Consider the following 26,910-nt stretch of genomic DNA (forward strand, 5'->3'; position numbering starts at 1 on the left):
AAGCTAGATATCAATAAATTATTATATACTTTACAACCCACTTTGAGATCCCTTTGCATTCCTGGAGTAAAGGGCCCTTCGCATCAATGAAAATCAGGCCTCCAGTCCCACCCACTCATTTTTTCAAAGAAGCGAGTGTAGTTGCAAGGTCTGTGTGATAATGGATATGTACCATTGGCTTCTGTGCATTCCTGTTTCTCCTTTTTAAAAAAAATACAATTAATTATTGTTTGAGATACACATGTGCATATCTGAGGACAGGCTTAGTCCTCAAATATTTGGCTTCCAGGACGAGGATTATAGACTAGGATCACACTGTTCACTTTTAGTTTTGTTTTCATTGTTGTTCAAACAAAGTGTTACTGTTTGAGAAATGTAGTTCCAAATCCATAAAGGGTGAAAGCACTTTGGAATCCAAAGCAAATTTCTATGCTAATTTTTTGTTTTATTTTCATTCATGTAAACAGCTAGTTAATATTATCAGCCCTTTGTTTCAAGCTAGCTCATAACTGTAGGACATTAAGGGCATTAAAAAATATATTTCTCTTATGACCGCAAACGAGATATTATCTTCATATGTGCAGATGTCTTAATGAGCACTATTTTCAAATTATTGATAGATAGAATTTCTTTTGGATTTACCAAACACACACCATTTCTAACAAGCGGCTCTTTTGACTTCTCCAAATAATTTTCAAGACCAGTTTTGAATCTAAACTTTTATAAAGCCATCAGACCACTAATAGGGAATTTTAGAAACATTCTTTCAAAGCCATATGCTACATAGATCAACTATCTTTTTGCCGCCTTTTCTAAAATACCATGGCCAAGAATTTCACAAGTGAATAGTGACTTTGGGTGTCCAACCTGAGATGCTTTAAAGAAGCCTGAATTTCAGAAAGTTGGTGCTCAGCACTTTCTGAAAATTAGGCTCCTTTAAGTTTTCTAAAGTTGGGCACCAAAAATCTTAAGTCACTTACAAAAGTCTTGGCCTACTGTTATGCATCATACTAAGACAATTTGCATCATAACTAGTACACTATTAATACTGTTCAAATAAGAAGAATGGATGGAGATTAAGTTGCTGGGTCTGTTATTGGTTAATTAAGAATTATAATAGTGTTTAAAACTTGAATTTACTATATATTCAGTACAGCAAAATAATTGGCATATGTTAACATATCTGCCCACTGCCACATTTTTCTTAGTATTGTGTAGTACATGAGTAGTTTAGATGAGGGCAAAATACTCACTGGTGATGAAAGAATGATCCTTTTTATTCACCCAGGTAGAGAACACAACAATACAGGGAGACATGGCCAGCTGCAGGGACCAATCCAGTAAAAAGCACAGCCATGATCAAGACCAGTTTAGACAAACATGGGGATGTCTGTGAAAACAAATGTTTGTGGCTCCTAGATTCAGTTAGTGACCTCTCCTCTCCATCTGTCACAAACTCCTGTGCCATGTAAATTTCTGGGGACTGAGCCCTGCAGTGGATGAGGGAGAGACTACGCAATGCATTCTGAACTGGTGCATGTGTTTGTGGAGACAATTAAGGAAATAGTGTCTGGAGGACGGGGGAAGAGCTGACTCCTCTTAAACTGATCCTGATGGCAGGAGATAAATTAGGATGCAGCTTTTAAACCCAAGCTGATTAGCTGTATGGCTGGTATTATCCCTTAAGCCAATCAAAAAGTCAGACACTACAACGTACTGCATGTTTTCTTTAGACCTGACTGCTGCCATGTGTTGTTGCTCACATGAGACTTGGACACTACCTTGGAGGTGCTTGCATGGGACATGAACTTTAATAGTGGTGGTGCTGATAAAGTTGCTTAGATAGTACTTGCATATTCCATTGCATAGGACACAACCAAGGTGTTTAGTGATGTGTTTAGATATATTTTAGGTTCATACAGGGCAAAAAAGTTGGTAGACCTGGAAGGTGCATTTCTACAGATGGCTAAGCAGAGTGAAGTCATGAGAGCAAGGAAAAGGCAGGTGCTACCACCCCCTGGAGATGTCTACTGTGCACTTGTGCTGATTTCTTAGTGAATTCAATTGTGCTCCATGCACAGAAAAGGAAGTTAGACTGAGATATTGCAGCTGCTTTGTGTCTTGCTTTTCTGAGATTTCATACCAATTCTCTGTATACTTGACTTCTTGCTTTGTTTGTATACATTTTCTGTACCACCAACTTGCTCTTGAGTCAGGATGTCAAAGCAGGTGGTTCTTTCTTTTCCAAAATGCTGCAGTATTCTGGTGTGCAGCCATTAGTAAATTACAGGGTAAGGATCTCCCATTGTTTTCCCCCATTCCTTGTATTAGCAAGTGCATGGGAAATACCATTGGAAGCCAGTACAATTTAACATCTACTGTACTTATTTTTTTCTTTTAACATTTGAAATGTTTTTGAATAATTTTTTCTCTGCCTAACTGAATGATAAAGACAGGTCTTTTTTTAACACAGAGCAGCATACTGCAGCAATATCTAGTAGTCTACTGTTAACACTCCTCCTTCACCTAGTATCAGCTGAGCTTACAAAATACATACCCTAGGCTGAAGTCCATGTCCACATTAGGTCTTAAATGAAAATGGGCTTACTCTCATCCCAGTGCCCCTTTTGTACATAAGATGAAACCTCCCTATTCCTAAAATGGAATGAGAAGTGGAATAACAGGAGTGTGACATGTATGACAAAGCTATGGGGAGGAGGCTTACATGATATCTACCAACAGTACACCTGCCTAAGGCTCTGATCCTGCAGTGAGCTCCTCCTGGGCATGCCAACTGTCCATGAAAAATCTTACTGCTCTCAGGATCAAACATTAAGATTGTGCTATTTGTCCTTTCCTTTAGTGAGCACTAGGGACCTTGCACCTCAGTTAATTAGCTAGATCTGTGGAAAGTCAATGCGAAATGCTGCAAAATGTTTTCCATTCACTCATTCAAACCAATGGTCACGTTTTACTCCAACTCTTGCATTCACTTTGCACAAGTGTAAATAATTACACAATGGGCAGTACAATAGAGAATCAGGCCCTGTATCTTTAAAAAAGGCACAGTGCCTGATCTTCAATTATGCAAAGGCCTCTTTACATGGATCTGGCAGTGTGAAGAGGTCTGAGAAAAATGAAGAATTGAGGCCAAAGAAGACCTATTTACACAGGTGTAAATGAGAATGCAAGACAGTGGAGAATCAGGCCCAAAAATCAACTTAATATAGAAACATACCTTCAACATTAGAATTCAAGTAATAAATGAAATACATAATATTTGCTAGTTCTCAGAGTAAAATCAATGTTCTCTTAATTACGTCATTGTTTTTCCCCTGTCCCTCCTGCTCTGCCAGACAGAACTAGTTTCAGAACTGCATTTTCAAGTGGTCTTGTATTTATCGGATGCTCATGATGAATTAAAAAGCACATCAGTAGAACACCCAGGTTGCTCATAAAATGAATGCTGCTATGGTGGGATTGCACTACATCCATGACCCATTTGTGGTTAGCTTTAATTTGCAAAAGAAATTGAGATCGCAAATTCATTACCAGAAAACCTTTAGAACATTTAAAAAAATATATCTTTTTTTGAAAAATGATTTTTTTCCCTGGAAAATTAATCCGAGTGCAGTGAAAATATATTTCCAGATGACTTCATCCTTTGTGGAATATTTTCCTTTTTAATAAATTAAATCTCAAATTCAAAGTCATGTTAATAGGACAGATCACCAAATGCTGTAGGCATTAGCCATGCACTGCAGCGTTTGACAGTGTTTTCTCTTAACCCTACTCTTCTTTATACTGCTGTATCCACATCTCTGCCATTGAAGTCAGTGAGACTGCTTGTACAATGATCACACATGTGAATAGGAAGGACTGAAGAATTGGGTTGTAAGTACTTACTGAAAACCATATAGGAACTTTGTTGAAGATAGAGGAATATATCTCAGTCTTCTCACTCATTGCATGCTCATGTAATTTGTTGTGGAAACCCCCTTTACCCTTATTGGTTAATCGCACTCTAGAATCTCAGCTTTCATTAAAACATTATTTTGAAGATAACCTTGAAAATGTAACCAGAGTGTAAGCCAATGCAGTGTTGTTTTCTTGAATCTGCAGACAGCCTGAATTGCTAGCTCTGAGAGATGGGAACAACCATCTTCATCCCAATGTGATGTTATCTATTTCATTGATGGTAAATCATTTTAGCAAAAACATCCAGTTGATGCGCCCAAAGCCCAATACTTCCCTACACATCTTCCCCTCTGACAACTTTTATGATGCATTTACTAAATGCAATACAAAAATTCATGTGTGATGGGGCACCTGCCCCACACTGGGCTCTAAGGGGTTAATAGAGCCCTAGGGAGGCTGCGCAGAAGGTATCCAATCAGAGAAGGGCTGAGGGGAGCAGCCACTCAGGGCCTGGTAGGCCCCTATAAGAACAGCTGCATGGCAGAGCAGCTTCACTAACTCCCTGGAGCTCCAAGAGGAAGGAGAACTAGCTTGCCTTGCAGGCTGAAGGCAGCTAGCACCCTGGACAGAGCTAAAGGCACCAGGAATCTGCAAGCTGAGGCCCTGAGGCAAGGTCAAAGAGGGTGCTGGGTCCAAGGGGAAGTATCCCAGGGAAATCTACTGAGGAGTTAGAGGGGGTGCAGTAAGCAGCGGCCTTCTACAGGGTCCCTGGAGACCTGAAGTAGAGGGTGGGCCCAGGTCCCCTCAGCTTGCCACTGGCTAGACAGTAGATTGCAGTCGCCTTTGAGAGAAGTAGCTGGACAGGGATTGCAGAGGTGTTCCTTGGAAGTGGAGGAACACAGAGTGTGGCACGGTCAAAGGGTTGGGTCACTGAAGAAGACAAACGTGGTCCTTGGAGGGACATGTGTGCAGGAGCAGAAGAGGTGATGGGCAGAGCACCACCGGAGGGGGCATGCTGGCTAACAAGGCTAATTCACATATTGGCTACAAGAAGGTGCCAAAGTGGTGAGTGAACCCAGTTAGAACATTATGTTAAACAATGAAAATGTGGAGGCAGTCTGAAAACCATTAGCTTGCTTTTCAAAATAACACTGGGACTATTGTACTGATTGTATTATTAATTTTTCCTATCTAGTTAATTATAAAGCTTAATCCACAGTCTTTGCTTCAGGATTTTGGTCCAGCTTCATAGAGTCCACATGGAATTGCTAATGCTACTGTTTCTAACCACAAGATAATCCTTCCTCCTGCACTGGTTTATTATGTTTGTTTAGGGAGATGTTGACAAAAAAAGGTATTTAAAAATAAATATTGACTGAATTCACAGTAGCTCAGCAAAGCTTGGCTGTACAATTAAAGTAACAGTTAGTGTTGTGAATTAAGCTGTAGAGAAGGCATTTTCTTCTCAGTTCTAGCCTTCTTCCTTTGACTAGCTGGGAATGATAACTTGGTGAAATTATTGTTTTTGTATAATCCCTTGTGATCCGCAGTATCTTGCCACCAGCAAATGTCATGAAGATTGGTGGATGAGATAAGGATGACAGGCAGTGAGTCCTGCCCTTAACTGGAAGTGTTCAAAGAAAGTCCCATTTTAACAGGAAGGCCCACCCCCCTCAATGCCATCAGAAGTCCCACCTTAACTGGCAGTGATGATGTCACAGGAAACGGTGTTATGCTCTAAAATTTTGCCTTCTGGGGGGTGGCTTATCTCCTTTTGACCCCGATCGCCAATAGGAAGGCATGCCTTACCCAAGGAGGGAGTCAATAGGATTTAGTATATGGCCCAGATCTTCAGTATCTAATAGGTAGGGTCATTTCCAGTGACTTCATCATTTCCAGTTAAGGTGAGGTGGGGGGTAGAAGGGGGGAGATTTCCAATGGCACTGACAGGGCAAGACTTCCTCTCATGTCAACTTTATCTCATCGATCAATCTTTGTGATATTTTCTAGGGGCAAGATACTATTTTAGTCTCATTCACATTGTAACTTAATCACATTAATACAATAATCTTAATTGGTGGGCGTATTTGTTCAGATTTTTACTTTCTATTGCCTGTTTCCTAGGATCAGTTTATAATACAGATCAGCTTGGTGAGTCATTTCTAAAGACTTGCATTGAGGGATTTCTAAAGACTTGCATTGAGGGATTCTGTCTAATATGTCATTGATTTACTAAAACTACAGGCATAGTTTTTTCATAGTGTGCTGTATTCGAATGTAGTTTCTCATCGTATTGACAATCTTAGATTGAAATAGAGCTAAAAGGCTAAAGGCATGCGCTGCTCTGATAAATCTCAAAATTCATATGTGCAGGTGTGACTGATCTATTCATTTGTTTCATGTTCCTCTGATGAAAGTCCCGGGACATTTGAATATGAGCTCCTATATTGGATTAAGAATATTTACCAACTTAACTCACATATTAGTAACTAACTGTCCATTGTTTGGCACCCAGGCATATAAATTGTGTGCATGGAATATACAGATCTGAGATATTCCAGATTTACTCTCTTGCAGCCTTCTCTTGTGGGATTTTACTCAGAAGGGAGCAATCCAGCCCTGAGTAATGAATATCTTACTTATCGGCAGAACTTCTCATCTTGAAGGATCCCAAAGTGGTTTACAACCTACTTCCAATATATATAGGAATCACTTTATCCACTGCAGCAAGGCAGCCAAACCTGGGGGTGAAATGAAACAACTATTCAACATTATAAGACAACCCTACGCGGAGGCCACTCAAGGCAATCTGCTGCCCCTGGCAAAACTTCACTGTGCTACCTCCTCCTCACACTTCCATCAGTTCCACAGACTGTCTACAGGGCTCTGAACTGCAGAGCACTCTAATGTGTAGCATTCTCAATGCTCCATGTAGATCTTGCTGGTGCAAACTCAAGGGTTCCTACTGTGCATTAACACAGTCCTGTGGACAACATCATAGTGAACTAGGTACTTCTTTGTTCACGCCAGCAGGGACTACATGGAGCAATTAGCATGACCTGCAGTTCATACCCACATTGTCCCATCTGCAGAGCCATGTAGACAATAATACATTTTGTTGGTTGAGCATTTTTAAAAAATCGCTTCTCCCAGAAGTCTGCCACCTTAGGCAGCTGCTGCTCTGACAGCTGCCTCATGTGCCTATAGCTAGAGAAGCTCCTGACCACACAAGATTTTAGGGCAAGAACTGAAAAACTGTCACAGCTTCAGGGAATATATAGGTAGACAGCATGTAATTACTGAAACTGGAATTTGGCCAGAATGCTGGAGCTTAACGTTCTTCCTCTGGTGAAAAGAGCAATGGAAAGGAAAACACACTGACCATAATTGGTCAGGTTCTTAGTCTTTGCTGTATGTGAATGACACCTCCCACTGCAGAGTTCCCAAAACACAATGCTGGGTATTGGCTCAGTACTGGCTCAGAAGGAAGCATTCCACACCGCCTTTAGACATTTACCATGTTATGGTGCTAAGGTTGAGAAACAAGCAAGACCTGCTCAGCCATGAAATGTAAGGCTTCTGGGTGATTTAAAGAGGGACAATGTCAGAGAGTATGGATGAGATTTGCAAAGCTCAGCCCCCATTGAAATTAATGGGAATTGGGATTTCAAATCCCTCAGGAGGTTTTGAAAATAGCCTATCAGTCCAAAATGTATGTTACACAGGACATGGGTCTAGCTGGGACCCCCTAGATGGGATCTCTAGTCCATGGGACTACATGGGGTCACCCAACAAGTCCCCTGCTATCAGCATTTGTAAATTTAGCAAGTTACATCTTAAAACTAGTTAAGTTTGCCCTCGTTACTTCAACTGAGAAATTATTGCACAACCTCACTCCTCGGATAGTTAGAAACCTTCTTCTAATTTCCAACCTAAATTTATTCATGACCAGTTTACCAACTTATCCTTTAGCTTCCATAGCTCTTCTCCCTCCCTGGCATTTACCCTCTGATGTAATTTACAATTTTTTCAGATAAAAGATATCAGAAGAGCAAATATTAAAAGGGTGTCCGCGTATTTAAAAAAAAACAATGAAAACCATATTATTTGTCTGTGTGTGCTCCCTGGCAGCATTTGCAGCCTCAACTTTGCAGCACTGCAGTAGTGCAGGAGAACCTGACAAGGAAGCACAAAATGCTAACAAAGAGCAAAAATGGTGCTAACTACACCAAGAGGTTTTGTTTTAATAAGAGAAGGAGTTAAGGAAATTTGACAACACACTTGTTTTTTTACCCAACATTTGTCTTGAAACTAGAACATGGGAATTTCCAGTCTGGATCAGATCCACAGTTCATCTAGTCTAATATCTCATCTCTGAAAGTGGCCAGTACGAGATGCTTCAGAGAAAGGTGCAAGAACCTTGTAATAGGCAGATGCGAGTGTGACACTATTCATGCTGTGCGCACTATTGTAATAATCTTTGTACAAGTTATGCCTTGTAAAGTATCATTTGAAAACTCAGAATTTGCTGGTCAGTAATCAAGCATGTGTGGCAACATTGCATGTGAAGTCATAAGATTCCCCTGTATGGTGGTATTAACACATGTTCCAAATCCCACAGTGCTGCCCCAATAAAAATCGGCATATATAGAATATAAGAATGGCCATACTGCGTCAGACCAATAGTCTATCTAAGCCAGTATCTTGTCTTCTGACAGCGGCCAATGCCAGATGCTTCAGAGGTAGTGAACAGAACAGATAAGCATCAAGTAATCCATCCCCTGTCGTCCATTCCCAGCTTCTGGCAAACAGGTCTGTCCTAAACAAAGGAATGTGTGCTTGCCTTAATTTTCACTTAAGCAGTAATCAGAGACATTAAGCAGGAAGGGAAGACAAAGGAAGTTCAAACAGGTGAAAAAAAACCTCAGGGAATATCCTTCCACATAGAATCTTTGGCTTCTGGTTCTCATCTGGAAATGTTTTTCAAGAAAGGGACTGATAGTATAAAAATGAGGGACAAACACCCCAAAGCACCCCTCTCTATCTCTGCCCATCACATTCACTGAGCCCGAAGAGACAAAGGAAGCAGACAATGAACTCTGGGGGAGGGGCCCTGATCTAAAGAGTTTGCTCAGTAAGACTGCTGAAAGCATGTGGTGAGAGAACTTTGCTGTGAATCTAATATCATTTGTTACATTGGACACCAGTAAACATTTACTTTTTATTTTTCTTGTAACCATTTCTGACTTTTATGTCTCATTACTTGTAGTGACTTCAAATCTCTCTTTAGATAAAACAAGTTTATTAACTATAATCAATGTGTTCAAGTTGAAGTGTCTGGGTAACTCAATTTGGGGTAACAAGTTGTGTGCATATTATTCCATTCAAGGAATAACAGACTTAGTATATTTGTACTGTCTGTGAAAGGGCTGAGCAGTGCAGGACATATGTTTCTAGGGGAAAATCTAGGATTGGGAGTAAGTTGGGGTCACACTGCGGTAATTTTAAGGCTGGTAAGAGCCATGGTGTGGCTGGCTGCAGCACAGACACAGACATGCTGGAGGCTGTCTCTGAACAGAAAGGCATTGTAAAGGGCACCCCAGGTCACAGGGCAGGAGTGACACAGCTACTCATTAGTCTGGATTGTACCCTGGTGTCACAGTGGGATAATCTGCCTCCCAAAAAGGACTCATTTTATTGCCTAATATTAAAGGTTGGTGTAAACCCTGAATTCTGACGGGTTTTTTATATACCTTCCAAAACTTGTTTTCATATTAACTGTTACAGTTCTGTATATTCTTATCATACATAAAAATGTCCAATCCCTCTTTGAATCTTACTAAATTCCTGTGGCAATGAGCTCCATAGTCTAGTTATGCACTGAGTGAAAAAATCTTTCCTTTATCAGTTTTTAATACTCCTTTCAGTTTTGTTGAATGTCCCCTTCTTGTTGACCGAAGGGATTAACCAAAATTCAGGGTCCTGTGGATTGTTTCCATTTGAAGGAGAAAATGATGATGGAGTCAAGACCCTGATGCAGTATTGTTCATTTACAAAAAATGTACATGAAGTCGTGTTTTCCTGAACACAATGGGAATCAAACAATAGAAACTAGTTTCTTTGTTCACAATTCCAAGCCTTTTTTCAGCCAGAACTCTATCCAAAAAGTTCTTTTTTCCCCCAGGGCCACACCCCCTAGTACTTGTTCTGGCAGTCACCTAGACTTTCTTGTCCTTCCAAGTCTCTTTCTGAGAGGTTTTTTTCACTGCACAAACAGCTCCACCACTAAATGCCCTAGCTGCCGTGTCCAGGGAAACCGTCTGGACCACATGGGTCAGCTTCTACTCAAACCTTGCCATGTGCCTATTGTTTGGGTGGCGTTCCTATTGTTTCAACTATGTAGTTCCACTCAATTGCTTTTTACACCTACCCTGAGTCAAAGGCAACAGTTACACCTACAAGCTATAATGTGCTTCAAGCCAACCCAGAGCATTGTGTTTTTCTTGTGGAAAAAAGACAATGCATTGAAGGAAGATTCCCCTCCCTTCCCCCACAGCAGTGACGTTTGTGTTCTTGATGTCTGAAATCCAGAGGCAGAAGACCTGGCATGGAACATGGTCACACATCAGGCACATACTGATTATTTGTATGGAAAGCTACAAAATATTTAGGGCTCAATTGCATAGGGCAGATTGCACTCATATTCAGAGATGTACTTTTCTCAGACTGAGTGAAATTCATTCCTTCTCCGAAGGGCAGAACAAAGCTTATATGTCACTTACATCCCATTTAAACCCGTTTGAGAGCTTACATGAGATTTAAGTGCGCTAGCAATCTGCGCAAGGGTAAATGTCACACTGTGGGAATGTGGGACTCTTTCGGATGCTAATGCATGTTCACTACGTTCATATAGACTCAAATCTACTCATATAGATTCAAAATAACAAGACATAAATGGATTTTCTTCAATTAAACAGTATAAGAAACTTGGTCAATTGAGGAAGTGGGTTTTTCAGCAGATCTGCCATTAGCGTGATCCAATAACACCCAAGAGCACAATGATCAATGAACCAAAAACACCTTCTCCCAGGATTTTTTTCAAGCTATCAGAAACTGAAATAATCAGTTACAAAGCTGACGTTTTGAAAAAGGGAAATAGGAGAGTTTGCAATACAGTTGAATGAAGTACAGTACATGGGTTGAAAGTGTGCTACCCCTTTAATGGACTGACAGGTGCTTACAATCTAGACAGCCTGACATAATCAAGAGTAATCAACCCCTGCCCTGCGGCTATTTAAATAGGAACAAGCAGTTGCGCAAGAGAGGGGACTAGTAGTCATGCAGGCTGCAAGGGGGCGATGAGCTCTCAGGTGCTAGGAGACTAGTTTGAGAAAGACAGTGTTGCTAACTCTCATGATAATTACTGTTTTCCTTAAAGCCCCAGCTCCTGGGGTCAAGTGGATATGTGATGATTTCAGCCTTCATTCCTGATGAAAAGGTAAGTTTTAGCCCTTGTGGTTGTGGAGAAAGCTTCAAAATGTGACCCCATTGCACCCTACAGGCTCAAAATGGAGAAGGGAAATAAAAAGAACACCAAATCTGTTATTTGTAGATAATCTCATCACTTTGAAGCCAGTCTCATGATTTTTGAACACTTGGGGTTGGCAATGCTGAGGAAATCGGAATCTTTTGTTTCAGGTCTCTCTATGTTTGGAAGCTCTGAACCAGGATCCTGAGGTAAGGACCTTATGAACTGTGTGACAAATGAACCTTCTCTGAGACCTTGTTAAAGGGACCTGCTATTCAGTTTGTTTTGATTTCTCTTCACTGAGATCCTTCAAAGTGAACTTATTGATACCCCAGTTGGAGGGGGTGGAAGCCATGGTGGGACACACCTATAGTGCCACTACTGGGCTCAAGGAGTGGGGGTGGGAATGGAACATGCCTTTCACAATGGATCAAATGAAATCCCGGGGTAAGTTCACTTCAGTCAATAGAGGTACACTCTGTGAAGCAGATTGCAGCCCATCCTGTGTGTCTAGGAAGCGGAATAAAGCATAAGGTGCTCCCTCCCTCTCTTTTGCTCCTTTTGTACTGACTATCCATAATGTGAATAGCAGTATGGAGGAGGAATGGCTTTGGGGGAGCTGCCACACCCATCCCTGTACATGTAGACAGGGACTGCAGGTGAAGGAGTGAGGAATGGGTGGACCCTTGTCTCTGTGCCAGCCAGTACATCTATCTGGGGGCTTTATACTGCTGCCTGTCACTGTAGCATCTGAGGGCCTTCCCTGTGACATCTGTGTAGTTATGCTGGGGGATGTATGTCCCACTATGTATATGGCTGGCAGAGGGTACGTCCCCTTTGGAATGGGGGAACCTTTGAGTCACATTCTGTTACTGATCTTCTGGAAGAGTGCACTAAACTGTTCCACAAAGACACAGTTGACCCCCCGGATGAATTTGGAACTGGATTTACATAATGATTATAAAAGGTAATATTTGCTTTTGACTATAATCTCTTTATCCAATTCTTATGGACTGATTTTTCCCTATCCGCAAAGGTCTGTTTTTGTGGTAAGCACATCTGGATGGTTTGCATCAGAGTGCAGTTGGGAAAGGGAAAGGGATTGTCTGCTTTGAGAACTTATTTTGAAGACAAACAGGAAATAGACAGACTGCTAATTTTGGCTTTGCCATCACCTTTGTAGCTAGTGGGCTTGACAGAATGGTCTCTTGCTGCTTCCTCTTAATAGTCCCTGGATACTCTCTAGTCACCATTGTTTTAAATTCTGATCTCATGATGATGATATTCTTGGATCTCCTCTTGTCTCTGCTATAGTTAGAGTTGCTTGTATATTTTTGTATGCAGTAATTTCTCTTTCCCTTCCACATGTTATTAAAGTCAAATATGGGAGAGCCAAGACTGTTGTGAGTTATTTTTTAAAATGTGACTCTAGCCAACTCTCTTCTTCTGGGATGTGAAAATGTAATGAAACATTATGAATTCATTTTATGCTATAGAAATGCAAAAAGAGCTATTGTGGTGATCATTAGATTATTTGTTATAGTCTATTAAGGCCAAATGCTGGTTCCAGTAGCATCCATCATTGTTGGGCTCCAATGCAATTATCATTAGGGACCTGATGCAAAGCCCACTGAAGTTGGTGGGTGGCTTTCTATTGACTTCAATGGGATTTGATCAGGCCCCAAATTATTTGTTAATCTTTTAAAACCAAACCTGGGTTCCAGTAGTGTCCACCAAGGCTAGGTTTCACAGCCACAGGTGCCCCTAATGAGGATCTTGCCAGGGTAACTTAGGGCTGCAGTAATCCTCAAAACCTGGTTCAAAGGGAGGGGAGGTTCATGCAGCTGTCCTCAGAATTAGCTCTCTTCCTTCCCTGTTCCCATACTTGTATGCACTGTCTCTCTTAGGCCTGGTCTACACTAAGAGGGGTGGGGGGTCGAACTAGGGTACGCAAGTTCAGCGACAAGTACCCTAGTTCGACTGATTTACCCATCCAGACGCGGCGGGGTCGAACTCCGTGGCTCCAAGGTCAACTCCGCCAACGCCGTTCGCGGTGGTGGAGTTCCAGAGTCAACCGGAGCGCGCGGGGAGTTCGAACTATCGCGTCTTGATTAGACACGATAGTTCGAACTCCGAGAAGTCGAACTCACCGCGTTGACCCGGACGGTGAGTATAGACCTACCCTTAGAAATTCAGCCTATGGTGTAGAGTGGGGGAAAAGAGGTAAAATAATATGAAGTTCTGCTGAGATGAAGCTGGTCAGTCACCACATCATGATTTTTGCTTTAAGAATCCTCTGACCAAAGTCTAATTTCAGTTCAATCTCTATTCAGTTACTGAGCCAGTAATGTACTGCAATCACCTTTGGCACCAATTGAATGAGTAATGTGGATAGTGGCCACTGGGTATTTTTCCAGCTTTCCCATTTTGTGCTTGAATAAAATAAGGCCTAAGACACACCACATTAAATTATAACTTCTCAATATTTCCAAGTCAAAAACCAAGTTTATCTGATGTAAAGATTTCTTTACAATGTGACCCTGTGTTACTGTGCTTCAGAGGGGGAAAGACAATAGCTACAAGGGTGACCAATATTCTTGCTGTTTTTAATCACAAGATAATTAAAACAAATTACTTATAAAAGTGCCTTTCATCCCAAGGGTTCCAAAAGCTCTTTACAAAAAGTTGGCCAAATGTTACTCTTAATTATATCCAGGCAATCATGTTCAAATCTGTGTCCTTTCTTCAGTCACTGAAATGCAGCCACCTCTGGGGAGGAACACAGCAGCTGCTTATCAGAACAGAATACACTATGCAACAAAGTAGGGCAGCAGGTGATGAAAATTGCCAAATCCAGTAGAAATGACTGGGGATATTTAGAGAGGTAGAATACTATCACCCATATTGGGCAGAAGGACATGAGATAGCACCCCCATGCTTGGGGGAAAGAATTGCCATGGGATTTTGAATGAATGCAGGTGGTCAGGATCTTATGACTCAGCTAGTGCACCTCCCCTCAGCCTGGGGTGGGGTTCAGGACCATCTGTTGAATTATTAGCACCACATAGTGTAGCACCTGTGTTTTCATAGCTTCTGTCCTAGTAATGACCAGGTTTAACACTTCTGAGATCTGTTGAGGTATAGTTCTAATTGTTGTGGCTTCAAGCCTTCACACTCAACTATGTTATTGGAAACCATGGCTAGTTGCCAGAAATATGGTGACAGAGGCCTGATCCAAATATTCAGTTGTTTATGGAAGCATGATTCCCATCTGATTATCAAATGAGTTTAATATGAAATATGAAACTAGGAGATAGTTCTCAGTTTCCAGAAGGCTATTTTGTGTCAAAAACTGCATGCTGGCACTAATTGCACAGTTCACAATTAGAGTGATCAAAGCAATAATCTGTTTCCTCTATCATGTTGTCTAGAGCACTGTTGAAAATGTAATCCTGTATCTTGTAGTATAGTGCTTAACAGTATTAAAAGTAGTGTGAATACAATGACCTCAAGAGTTTTGATAGCTGCCAACACAAGTACCAGTTTGCTTTGTATTTAACAAAACAACTTTTTCCTTTAGGCCTACAGCTAACAGCTTCCAGTTTAAACCAATTTTCAGCTTCTTCAATGGAACTGTCACAGATCTTGAGAATATCAATAGTGTTGGTGCAAAGAGCATTCTAACACATTTCCCTCTTTGTATTGCTTAGTGCCCAGGAACATTTTACATTAAATGCACATTACTGCATACTCAGTTTAGATGAACAGAGAGTGAAAATAAATACCTGGGGAGTGATAACTGAGTCTCATCCATATCCAAATTGCCCTTGTCCCACAGGGAAAAGGAGGTTAGTCACCACCTCAGCATCATCCAGGGACAGGAGTGAGTGAGATCTGAGCTGCTTCTTCTCTGGGGACACTGCAGAAAATTTCATGCAACGTCCTGTCATATTAGCTTTTCCATGCCTCCAAACCCACCCTGGGCAATCCATCCTAACTCTCCTGCTTATATGGAGATTCCGGAAGCAGAAACCAGATGGAGAGTTTCTGGCAATGCAGTTCCAATAGAGTTGCTCTACTAAGGAGCTGGAGTAGGGAACCAGTGCAAAGGTCCTGTGAGAGCTATGGTTTCTGGGGCTGAACCATCAGTTCTTCTGCCTGAGGATGAACCCTGCTGCATTCCTGCATCATTCAGGAAAGCTCAGCAAGGAGATAAAAACTCAGTTTTCCTCCCCCATAACTCTTGGGTGTTTCAATGGATGAGGACTATCTTCTCCCTGGATGATTGTTGTGAGCTCTTTTTTGTGGTGTAAAGCAACACTATGCAACAAATATGTATTTCTTGTTTTGCTGCAATATGTCTTTCAAGATCTCTAAGTAAGAGTTTTCATTATCTGCCAGAGGAAGGGAGAGGATTTGAACAGGTGTCTCCCACATTCTTCAGGGCAGTGCTCTCACTACTGAACTATGGAATATTCTGATGTGGGGCTCCCTCAGTCTCTCTTGTTGAATCTGTTCCAGGCAGAGGGGAGACTTGAACCTGTCTCTCCTATATTCCAGGTGAGTGCTGCAATCTGTGGACTAAGTTTTATGAAGTGGTTGCCACTACCATCTCTTCTTCTGCCTCCTCCTCCAGCCATTTTGTGTAATGTGAGGCCAGCACCTGACTCATTCATACAAAGAAACTACCTAGGTGCCTAAGCTGGCTGACTCCATGTGATGGGTTCCTGTTGTGGCTTGCTAAGTAAAACCAGGTGCCTCCCTGCCTACCTCTGTGAGAGGGGAGGGAGTTAAGACACACACTTGTCTGCATCTCCCACTGGCTAGCTTAGATGGCTCCCTGCCTAGTGTGCTGGCTTTGTCGCTCACATTCTAAGGGACCTGTCTCTCTCTATTCATTGTAGAGTGAGCCTTGGTGCCTAACTCGGGCTTTGTGGATCGCAGTGTTGTTTCTGTGATGAGGGTTTTTTTAAGTGTCTAAAAGTTAGGCGCTATGACACTTTCTGTTTCAATGCCTAAGTCCTTTGTGGGTCCAGGCCATAGTCCCTAGGAGGACGTCTGTGAAACCCTGGTATAAAGCAGTGAATTTGTAAGACAAGGAAGTCCAGGACTGAAAGGAGGCAGTCACAGAAGGAGGACTGTGAAACTTTGGTCTAAAGGGGTGAACCTGCCATCAGGGAGGTCAGGACTGGAACTACGTAGTCCCAGGAAGAAGGGCTGTTTAACTTGAATCTACAGTTGAGTAAAAGGGGGCTCACTCTGGGAGCTTAACTGTGTTGGATAAATTCTCTCTCCACTGAGGGACAATATTCGATTAGACTTTTGCTGTGAGTAGATTCTTTCCAGGAACCTCAGAGGGAAATTTAGGGAGGGTGCCTGCAGCACCATCCTGGGCCATGAGAGGTGGTTGTGGAGATAGTTACACTGTTATAGCCACCTTTGTGCTTTGTATATTCTGAAGGTTGCTGGAGGAATCTGTTGAGAACAGCTAGAATTCAGCTATGGGCTGTTAAAACTTTTCAAGGAGTAAAGGACCACTCAGCTTGAGTGAGAATATGCCCCCAAATTAATAAACTAAGTCAAACAGAATAGCTTGAATTTAGCCTAGAACCACACAAGGCAATTGGGCTAGCCATGGACTAAGGTTCTGATCCATGGAAGAATCTGACCCTATATGCCCCTGAAGTAACAAATATATCAACAAACCAGTGTTATTAGTTCCCTGGTACAATTAAAAAGTAAGGGAAATAGACATCAACTAAAATATTAATATCATCTGAGACCACATAGAAAGGAAAAAATCAGCCTATTAGAGGATAACAGGACAATCCAATTATTACTCACAACATAAACACTCATAATTAATGGGCAACAATATTAGTCAGTTAACATAGTTACTAGATCAAAACTCATAAGCAAGTCACTGATGATTCTGAGCAATCTGTCAGCCCAGGCATAACTACTTGTGTATCATAATGATGATTAAGCAATTTTGTGAGTGAGCCCCTCTATCCATGTTCCCTAGTATTGAACATCAATGTTTACATTGCTGTTTGTTGAACATGTTTTAAACATTGATTCTCCAAAAGTCTGGAGTCTACAGAGAGATGAGGGGGAAAAAAAACATTTAGAAGATAGATTATGGCCAGATGGTTCACAAATGCTGGGTGGATTTGTTGCCCAGGGATAGGACAAACAATAGCCTATCAATCCACCCACCTATACCTTCTGCTTGAGGGAATCCATTATGGAACAAGAATATAGGAAAAAGACATCCAGTCTTCCTTTGACAAATTTATGACAAAGCGATGGATATTTGTTTATCTTGAGCTGTTACAGATTTTGTCAGTGATTCATTGATGTTAGAAGGCACTGTGACAGGGGCGGCTCTAGGCACCAGCTAAACAAGCAGGTGCCTACGGCGGCAAAATATATGGGGCGGCATAATGCTGGGGCCTCAGCTCATACCTCAAGCAGTGTCCTGGGCTGGATTCTGACTGCCCTGACTGCCCTGGATGTAACCAGCCTGTTCTGCTGCCAAGTGCGGCGGGGCAGGGAGCCGACTAAGTGGGGAACATGTCCCCGCTGCTCTCCTGCAGGCAGCAGCCACCCCCCACCCCTCAGGTGGGAGCCAGTAGTGTGGCCCTGCCCCAGCTGCAGAGGACGGGCCGCTCCTCCTCAGCTTGTCCCCACTGCTGCAAGCTGAGGAGCGGCCCGTCCTCTGCAGCCAGGGCAGGGCCGTGCTACTGGCTCCACCTGGGAGGGTGGGGGTGGCTGCAGACTGTGGGAGAGCAGCGTGAACAAGCTGAGGAGGAGCGGCCCATCCTCTGCAGCTGGGGCAGGGTTGCACTACCGGCTCCGCCTGCGGGATGGGGCGGGATGGCTGCTGACCATGGAAGAGCGGTGGGAGCCACTAGCGCGGCCCTTCCCCAGCTGCAGAGGATGGGCCGCTCCTCCTCGGCTTGTCCCTGCCGCTTTCCTGTGGTCAGCGGCCACCCCCGCAGGTGGGAGCTGGTAGCGTGGCCCGGCTCCAGCTGCAGAGGACAGGGGGAACATGGCACCCGGGCGGGCCGCTCCTCCTCGGCTTGTCCCCACCTCTGCCGCCTGCCGCCGCCTCCTCCTCCTCCCCTCTGCGCTGTCTCCTGCCAGAGGAGGGGAGCAGAGCAGCAGCCTGGGCTGAGCCCAGCTCATGCTGGGGCCAAGGCGAAGACCAAGGATGAACGGGGCTGGGATCCAGCAGCAGCCCCAACCCCTGGCCCTGGGAGTGGCGGTGATGGGACATGAATCCACCTCAGGCCAGATCCGCAGCAAGGTAAGAGTTGGGCCAGGTGGGAGGGTCCCAGGGACCCCTGGGGAGCTTCTGCCTGCTGGAGCCCCAGAGCCTGCTGCCTCCCTCCCCAGCCCCACACAGCACTCCAGTGCCTGGAGTCTCCTTCTGCCTCCCCTCCTGCAGGGGGCGAGCAACCTGGCAGAGAGGGGCAGCATCTGTCCAGCAAGCCCAGCACCTCTTCCTTGGCTCCTCCAGCCCCAGAGGTCTCTCCATTGCATGCCCCTCGGGCTCTCAGCTGGGCGGCCTCAGCGCTGGGAAAACACCAGCAGGGCTGGTCTAGTGTGTACCCGAGCTCGTAGGGAGCTCTCTCGCCCCAATGACTAGCGCCTTACCTATGGCAAGTACAGTAGTGCAATAGGAGTGTGATGTGAAAAATATCATGTCACGTTGTGACATGGTCACTCAAATCACGATGACGTGTGTGTACTGTGCTGCCCTATTGGCGCCATTTGTGCTAATTTCCGTTTTGCGTCGGTGCCAGTGGTTATGGGGCTAAAATGCCAGGACAAAAATGAAAACTACTTGTTAAAATTAAATGTTAATTACACTAGTAGGGAATTGTTTTATTTCACTAACTACAAATTCTGTTTTCATTTTTTAAAAATTTTAATCAGTCAAAACAAAACTGCAAAGTGCAAATGTGTAAAAGCCAAAAAAAAAAAAAAAGCAGGGGAGCAGACAAATTTTTTTTTTTTTTGCTTGGGGCAGCAAAAAACCTAGAGCCGGCCCTGCACTGTGAACATTGTTTGACCTTGAGGACATGGCAATGATGCCCTGAGCATCACCACATAACATATGACATTTACTCTTCCACTGCAATGGGAATTATTTTAATCCCTCAGTAGGAGAATAGGGCCCTACATGCCATCAAATTCCAGGCCCAAGCAATCCCCTCCTGTGTTGTGGAGAAAGATACACTGATGTAGAGCTCAAACACTAACCCTGTTAAGAGAGCTTCACATAGTCTAGTGGAAAGGAGGACCAGGGATGACTGCTAGAGACTAAGATCTCAATTTTGAATGTTAACAGTATAGACAGAGTAATGTTGAAGGTATTGCTCTTGACATACAAAAGGCTCCTCCAGACAGCAGCCAACCGCTGTTCCACTGGGGCTAGCTGGAGCATGCTATCTTCATATCTTTCTTTTGGATAGGTTGTAATAAAATCAAGGGATATTTCACTTTTAAGACTGAAGGGTGCAGAGTGGTGGTAAGAATTCATGTGGGATGATCTCCCAAGAACTCTTCTAAAAGGAGATATCTGCTCTGGTAAAACTGAATTAAATGTTCTGGACCAAAATCTCTTTTGATGTAAACAGGCATTTCTCCACTGGCTTCAATGCAGTTGCACCAATTTACACCAGCAGATAATTTGGCCTTTGTGTCTCCTTAAAGGGATAGTACCCATACGGGAAAGCAATTGCCTAGCTGATATGCCCAAAGGCATCTAAAGTCTTAATGGTTTAAGACCTGTCTACTTTGTAGGTGTAATCAGCCCTCTGAATTGCTATTGGAATCCAGTAGATATGGACACAAAACATTTTCGAAAGACACCATCTCCAGATCAAATTTCTCTTTCATTTCCCCAATAAATGTATGGAGAAGGCTGTGGAATGTAAACATATAAAAATGGGGACTAGTTCATATTGTTCTAGGGTAAGAAGCAGCCGAATCCACATCAATCAATGGCCAAGATTAGCCATAACAATAATAATCCAATCTTGCGGCCGCATGGTCTTGAAGAGCAGAGCTAATGTATGGATACATTTGCTGTCCGGTCCAGCAAATTTCAAGCAAGTTCATGACTAGAACTGACATGCATGAATGTCTTCCTCTTTAGAAGTCTTTCTAAAGCATATTACCATTATTTTCCCCCCAAGTAGCATCCATAACATGTTAGGCGTATGATGGTTGTGCCAAGAGGACACAATCAGGATCAGGGCTCCAGTGTGTAATCTCAGTAAAAAACGGTCCTGCCCTGGACAGGCTAAGTCAAATACGGTGCCTGCCATACAACCTATTTTTTTTTTAAAAAAAAAAGACTTGCTCAAGAAAACTAAAAATTCATTTTATGTCACCATAGAAATGTGTATGGGGAGGGGGAAGGGATTACTCAGTACTTATTCATGCAAAACTCCCATGGTCTTATCTGAGGACAGAATACTGAATGATAGTTGCAGGTGATCTCTCCTGAAATCAATAGGAATTACTCATACATGCTTCAAGGCAGATTTTGGCCTACTGTAAGAACCTTAGTGTATATGGCCCATGGTTGGTTATATCTCCATCACTTCATTTTGACTAGTTTCCCAAACCTTCATTTCTCTTGTAACAGGTTGCAACACAAGAAATATTCAGCACCAGTGATTAAAGATATTGAAAGAGGCTGCCATGTTAGTAACTTCTTCCAGAACAGCAGCATTAATCTGGTATGCTATTTACCCTATGTTTTGTTAGTGCTGAATTCAGAGAATCAGAAAATATCACCATATAGTAAATGGTGCTGAGTAAACACCTTTATGATGATTAGAAACACATTTCAATTGCTTGCTTCTTTTTGATGGATAAGCAGAATAGAGAAATCATGGTTGAGGTATTCCTAAAATGTGCCTATTTTGGCAGCTTGGTCAAAAGCAAAGCTGACACAGCCGCAGAAAGAAAGCAGCTTTCCCAAAGATTAGCAAAAGTAGGACCTTATCTGAAATAAAACAAACTGACTTATCTTGGAAAAAACCCTGTAAGATGTCCTCAATTTCTCTTGCTGAAATCCTGTTACTAGTTGTCACATCTTCCACTCATTTCAAATGGACCCTTGGGAAGTCGACACCAACATTTTTTTTCCCTAGATGTTGTCACTTCTCTCACATAGCTATAGTCTAACTGTAGTTTATGAAATTCAGTTACATAGGAGAACATTTGGCTTTTAAGTCGGACATTTTTGACAAGGAAGAATGTGTTTTGATACTATCGGGTACTACATTTATAAATGCCTTATAAATAGAGCTAGTTGGGAATTTTCAATAAAATATTTTGTCATTGGGAAATGCTGACTTGTTGTAACTGAAACTTTTCATGAAAACAGTCAGTTTCAATTAATTTTTCAACTCAAAAAAGGTTGGAAAAAAGTTTTTAAATTGCAGAGAGGTATTGTTTTGACATTCTTAAATGAAAAATTTTGGTTGTGGGGTTTGGACCAACTTTTTGTTTAGAAAGTTAAGGTAACTAGAAAAAAAATCTGAACATTGTTTCAATTTCAAAATGTTTCAATTGATCAAAACTACTTAAAAATGTGATTCATTAAATTTTTCAAGATTTCATCTTTGTCCTAATGTGAGATGGGAATTTTCTTAATTAAAAAAAAATGTTCATGGGCTGGAAAAAACATTTCCTGAACATCTGTATGTGTGGAAGCCTTCTGTAGGGGAACTAACTTGAATAGAGGAATGTAGCAGAGCATGAATAACATGAGGGTGCTTTTTATTATTTATTATTACTATTATTTATTAAAGTTTCAGTACAGTAACTCCTCACTTAAAGTTGTCCTGGTTAATGTTTGTTGCTGATCAATTAACGGAACATGGACATTTAAAGTTGTGTAATGTTCCCTTCTAATGTTGTTTGGCAGCCACCTGTTTTGTCTACTGCTTGCAGGAAGAGTAGCCTGTTGCAGCTAGCTGGTGGGGGCTTGGAACCAGGGTGGACTGGCAGCCCCCTAAGTTCCCTATGCAGGAGCTACCTGCAGTTCAGCTGTGTCCCTCCCCCCACTGCCATGTGCTGCTCCTGCCCTCTGCTTTGGAGCTGCTCCCCAAGAATACTGCTTGCTGTGGTGGGGGAGGGAAGAAAGGGGAGGGGCTTATGTCAGGGTGTCTCTTTCCCCTGCTCCTGCACCCCACTTACCCCATCTTCCATAAAGCAGGGCTCAGGATGGAGGGTGCTTGAAGCAGCTGCCATCTCAGCAAGCTGATTTAATTAACAAGGCAATGTAGTTAAGGGAAATACACATATCTCCCGTCATTCCTGCTGCTTTGCAGAGTAAGAGAGTTAACCTTTGAGGGCTCAGCTACTTGCTAGTTCATCACTTATCAGCAAGGGAAATATCCCACCCTCTGACTCCTCCACCTCAACCAAGCTTCACAATCATCATCACTGTGTACCAGTATTAAATTATTTGTTTAAAAACTTATACTGTGCATGGGTGTGTATATAATATAGTCTTTTGTCTGGTGAAAAAAATTTCCCTGAAACCTAACCCCCCTAATTTACATTCATTCTTATGGGGAAATTGGATTCACTTAACATTGTTTCTCTTAAAGTCGCATTTTTTCAGGAACATAACTACAATGTTAAATAAGGAGTTACTGTACAAAGCAAACACTGTTGATTTGGGCTAGTCTGCTGGAGGAATGTTCCCCACCTCCACAGACCTTCCAGCCGGGAAAGCCCTTTTACTGTACTGTCAGGGAAGTTGAATAAGGAAGCATTGAAGATTAATGACCCCGTCATCTGCTCTTTGGGTTGAGGTGCCATGAAAAAGAGGGTTGCTCTGGGCTTGTTGGCACCTAGACAAATGCACTAGGGGGTCAGAGGTAGCTGTGCTCAAGATCCACCCAGGGAGCTAGACCAGGATCCCTCCACCAGCTAGAACCACCCAGTCTACGAGACACCCCTCCAGGGCGGTTCCTGCCTGGGAAAAGTCTGCTGTGTAGACAGCAAATCCCACTACTGCCTGTAGTCTCTCCTGGTGGAAAAGGGGACATCTCTCAAACCACAGCAGACCCCTTTCCCGTGGGCCCAGCCTAGCCTATCGCTATAGCCAGCCGCTTGCTCCTGCCCCATCCCCCTCCGGCCCCTCCATCCTTCCCCACTTGGCCCCTCACCTCCTCTGCCCGTTCCAGTGGGGGGCCACTAAGCCCCCCACTTGCTGCCCTCTGAGCTGCTCCTTTGCCCCATCCCACAGTCACCCCAGCGCCTCCGCCGCCCCCTCCCCCTTTGCAGCTGTCTCTGATCGGCACCTGCTGAGCCGCCTCCTCACCTCGCCAGCAGCACCCCGCCCCCGCTGCCCCATCCCCCCCAGCGCTGCCCCCCATCCTGCCCCGGGGCCGGGGGCACGGGCAGGCGGCCGACACGTGCCCGGCGCAGGGTCTCTGCCAGGCCGGGCTGGGGCTGCCCGAGACCCGCCCCGTTCTCGGACGGGGTCCAAGCTCCGGCCCGGCCGGCGGCGCGGGACGCCCGGGCGAGGTGACGGGGGCCGGCCCCAGGTGCAGGACCCAGGCGGTGGGGGCGGGGCCGCTCGGCCCGGCTCCCCTCCTCCGGGTGGGCTCGCGCGCGCTGCGCGGGGAGGGCGAGCCAGAGCCCGGAGTGTGCAGCCGGCGCCGAGCTTCCCAGGAACAGTCCTGTCGGGCAGGGCGAGCGGCGCGCGCGGGCGGGCTCCGGCACATCTGCCAGCGGCGGCGGCAGCAGCCTCCTCGGGAGCCCGGCAGGTAGGTGCGAGCGGTTCCCCCTCCCGCAGCAGCTGCCCCAGCCAGAGCTGCTGCTGGGCGGTTTCTCCGCGCCCCGCGGTCCCGGGGTGCTTGGCTGGAGCCGGGGGCGGATGGACGGAGAAGTGTCGGGGTTGGCGGTGACGGTTGGGTCCGTTACACTCAGGGGTTCTCTCTGGGAACGACGCCCCCCAGCGAGCCCGTCCCTGGCACTGGGTCCTGCCCTGAGAAGAGCCTCTACCTGTGGCATCACCTGTCCTGCTCGTGCCTCTCGCCTGAGTCTGCTCTGAGGCCAGCTCTGTGCCCGCGAGCTCACTGTGTCTGCGACACTTGCCTGAAGTTCATTTACACCCTCCAGTACGTTGCGGGGAGTATGATGTGTGGGGCATGATTTGTGTTGCTTGTGCAGTTCTGAAATGCAGAATTTTTGAAAACAGTCTAGTGTGTAATGGGTGAGATGTTCCTGAAAGTTTGGTTTACAAGCTATCTTAATGCTTTGTGTGATGTGCATAAAAATTTGCTTTAATCAAAATTTAGGATTTTCTACAGGGCGAACTAAATATCAAGCTCAGTTTCTATTCCCATCTTAAAAATAACACACAATTTTACTGCAGGTAACTACATGGGGGGGGGGCTTATATGCAACAATATCAAATTGTGGACAGTTGCAAAAAGGAAATCTAAGACTCTTGGCAACTATAAAAAGGCAACTAAGGTGGAATTGAAACTGTGATATCCTGGTAGTAGCTATAATCATAGATTTCATTATATCAAATCTTAGAGGACTATTCCTTCATTTAAAAGACCAGGTTATAGATTTAGAGTTAGCTTTGCTGCACATGCGTATATTATTTATTATATGTATGTAAAGCAACCACCAGACACCTGTTAGGAATACTGCATATCAGCCTATCACATAGATTTGTCTTCTTGCTGAGCTATGTGCTGAACATTTCCTATTTTCTCCCTATTTGCACCCTGTCATGTTGCTTTCCTCCACAATGTTATCAACAGTGACACAGAATGCTTGGGATGCTCCTAGATGCCAAGAGCTTTGGTAATGAAGGTCAATGAACAGGAATTTGCCTAATGCCAGTGCAAAGTCATTCCTGTTCCCAGTTTTCTCCTCAGAGGGTAACTGCTTGAAGGTGTTTAACCCCAGCCTAACCTGATTTTTACCTGTACATTTTGGATTGCAGAAGTAGTTAGGTCTCACAGGCACTCTTAAGCCCCTAGCAAGAACTGAATCAGTTCTCTCTGTTCCTCATTTTGTTATTCACTAAGCTAAACACTGACTTCTTGTTAATGTTAAATCTTTGTTCTATTGAAGTAGACAGGGTGAAGAGATCAAAAAGTTGTCAACATGAAACAAAATGGTGTTGTTAACTTGAATGACTAAAATAATATCAGACTCTTACATGAAAGAGCTACTGTTTATGTCACTTTTATTTCATGAACATGATAGTTAACCTGTTTACAAAATAATAGGCGTTGATGGTTCTGATGCTCTTCACCATCTTTTTTATTTTTGTTTGAGTTGTTTTTTTTATTGTTTGAGGAAGGGTGGTGAGGCGTTATTGGAGATCTAGATTGTAGTGGTTGGAATATTTTTCTCTAAACAATGCATTGGAATGTGACAAATGTTCTATGAAGACACAAATTTCAAATGAGATGCTAAGGGAATGGTTGACAGAGCAGTCTGCATCTGGATTTTAAAGAGAAATTGTTCATTCAGCTAAATATGTTCATGAACTTCAGTTGATGGTGTTAATGTTTGAAAAGAGTGAAGTGTGTCTGTTTAACAATATGTACAGTGAAAGTGCTGGAAATTAGATTTTTTTAAAAAAAATTATATCTATATGGATGTTTTCTTGTATGTTAAATGTAACTTGCATATTGTCAGTCCTTTTGTTATGTATGAAACAGTTCTTGAAAAAAAATAGGTGAACTATAATTAATTTTTTTAAATGAACAGAGTCATTGTTTAGATCTGTTTAACAAGCTATAATATTGCCCTGTTTTATAAAGAACAATTCATTGAACAAAAACGAGCAGAGGTTTTTTCAAGAGTAAGTTGAGCATTCTTTGGATACTATCTGAATCATATGTATCGGGAAAACACGCAATGAAACGCTAGATATGATGACATAAAATTTTCCCAGTGTCTTAATAAACATATTTTTTTTTACAGAAGATGAGATAACATTTTAAATCAACATGATTGCGCTTCAGTTTTGGTCTAAAATTAAAAAACATACTGATTTGAAAACATAGAGATAGCTTAGTAACATATTTATAGGTTGTTAATGTGTTTCCAAGAGTTGTAATTTCAATTCACTTATTTCTTTGCTTAGCTGCATTTGAACTTAGATTTAAATCTATGTTCTCAATAGAGCCGAGTGAACTTTAAAGAAAAACAGGTCAGGCATAGATTCCGGGCATCTAACCCTTTTTGGATGCCCAGAAATAGGCGCCAGAAATAGCATGACAAATTTCTTTTTCATGAACAAAGCTTTTTTTCTTTTAAGGGAGAAAGAAGCTTCATAGAATCTTTACAGATATCAGAGCCTTGTGGAATGGATGTTTCTAGCTTATTTTATTAGAATTAATATAGCTAGTGTAATTTCTACTTTTCTGCTGTTAGACTTAGGGCCGCTT

General features: G+C 43.1%; 1 protein-coding gene and 1 long non-coding RNA gene across 15 annotated transcripts in view; one reads left to right on the forward strand and one right to left on the reverse strand.

Moving 5' to 3' along the window:
* The window catches only part of LOC120368820, a 42,340-nt gene extending 26,980 nt beyond the window's left edge, over nt 1-15,360 (reverse strand). The window contains exon 1 of the long non-coding RNA XR_005582802.1: nt 15,232-15,360. This is a non-coding gene — a long non-coding RNA (uncharacterized LOC120368820). The remainder of the gene's footprint in view (nt 1-15,231) is intronic.
* The window catches only part of SLC6A1 (solute carrier family 6 member 1), a 164,900-nt gene continuing 149,629 nt past the window's right edge, over nt 11,640-26,910 (forward strand). For 3 of the 14 annotated variants that reach the window (XM_039481414.1, XM_039481418.1, XM_039481424.1), the window contains exon 1: nt 24,432-24,609. The gene's annotated coding sequence lies outside the window, so the exon portion shown is untranslated. Of the gene's footprint in view, nt 11,656-24,113; nt 24,260-24,431; nt 24,610-25,984; nt 26,322-26,910 lie in introns of those variants that run through there. The other 11 variants (XM_039481419.1, XM_039481421.1, XM_039481411.1 and 8 more) reach the window with 9 other exon arrangements.

This window comes from Mauremys reevesii, linkage group 7 (genome assembly GCF_016161935.1).
Source record: "Mauremys reevesii isolate NIE-2019 linkage group 7, ASM1616193v1, whole genome shotgun sequence".
Taxonomy (NCBI): Eukaryota; Metazoa; Chordata; order Testudines; family Geoemydidae; genus Mauremys; species Mauremys reevesii.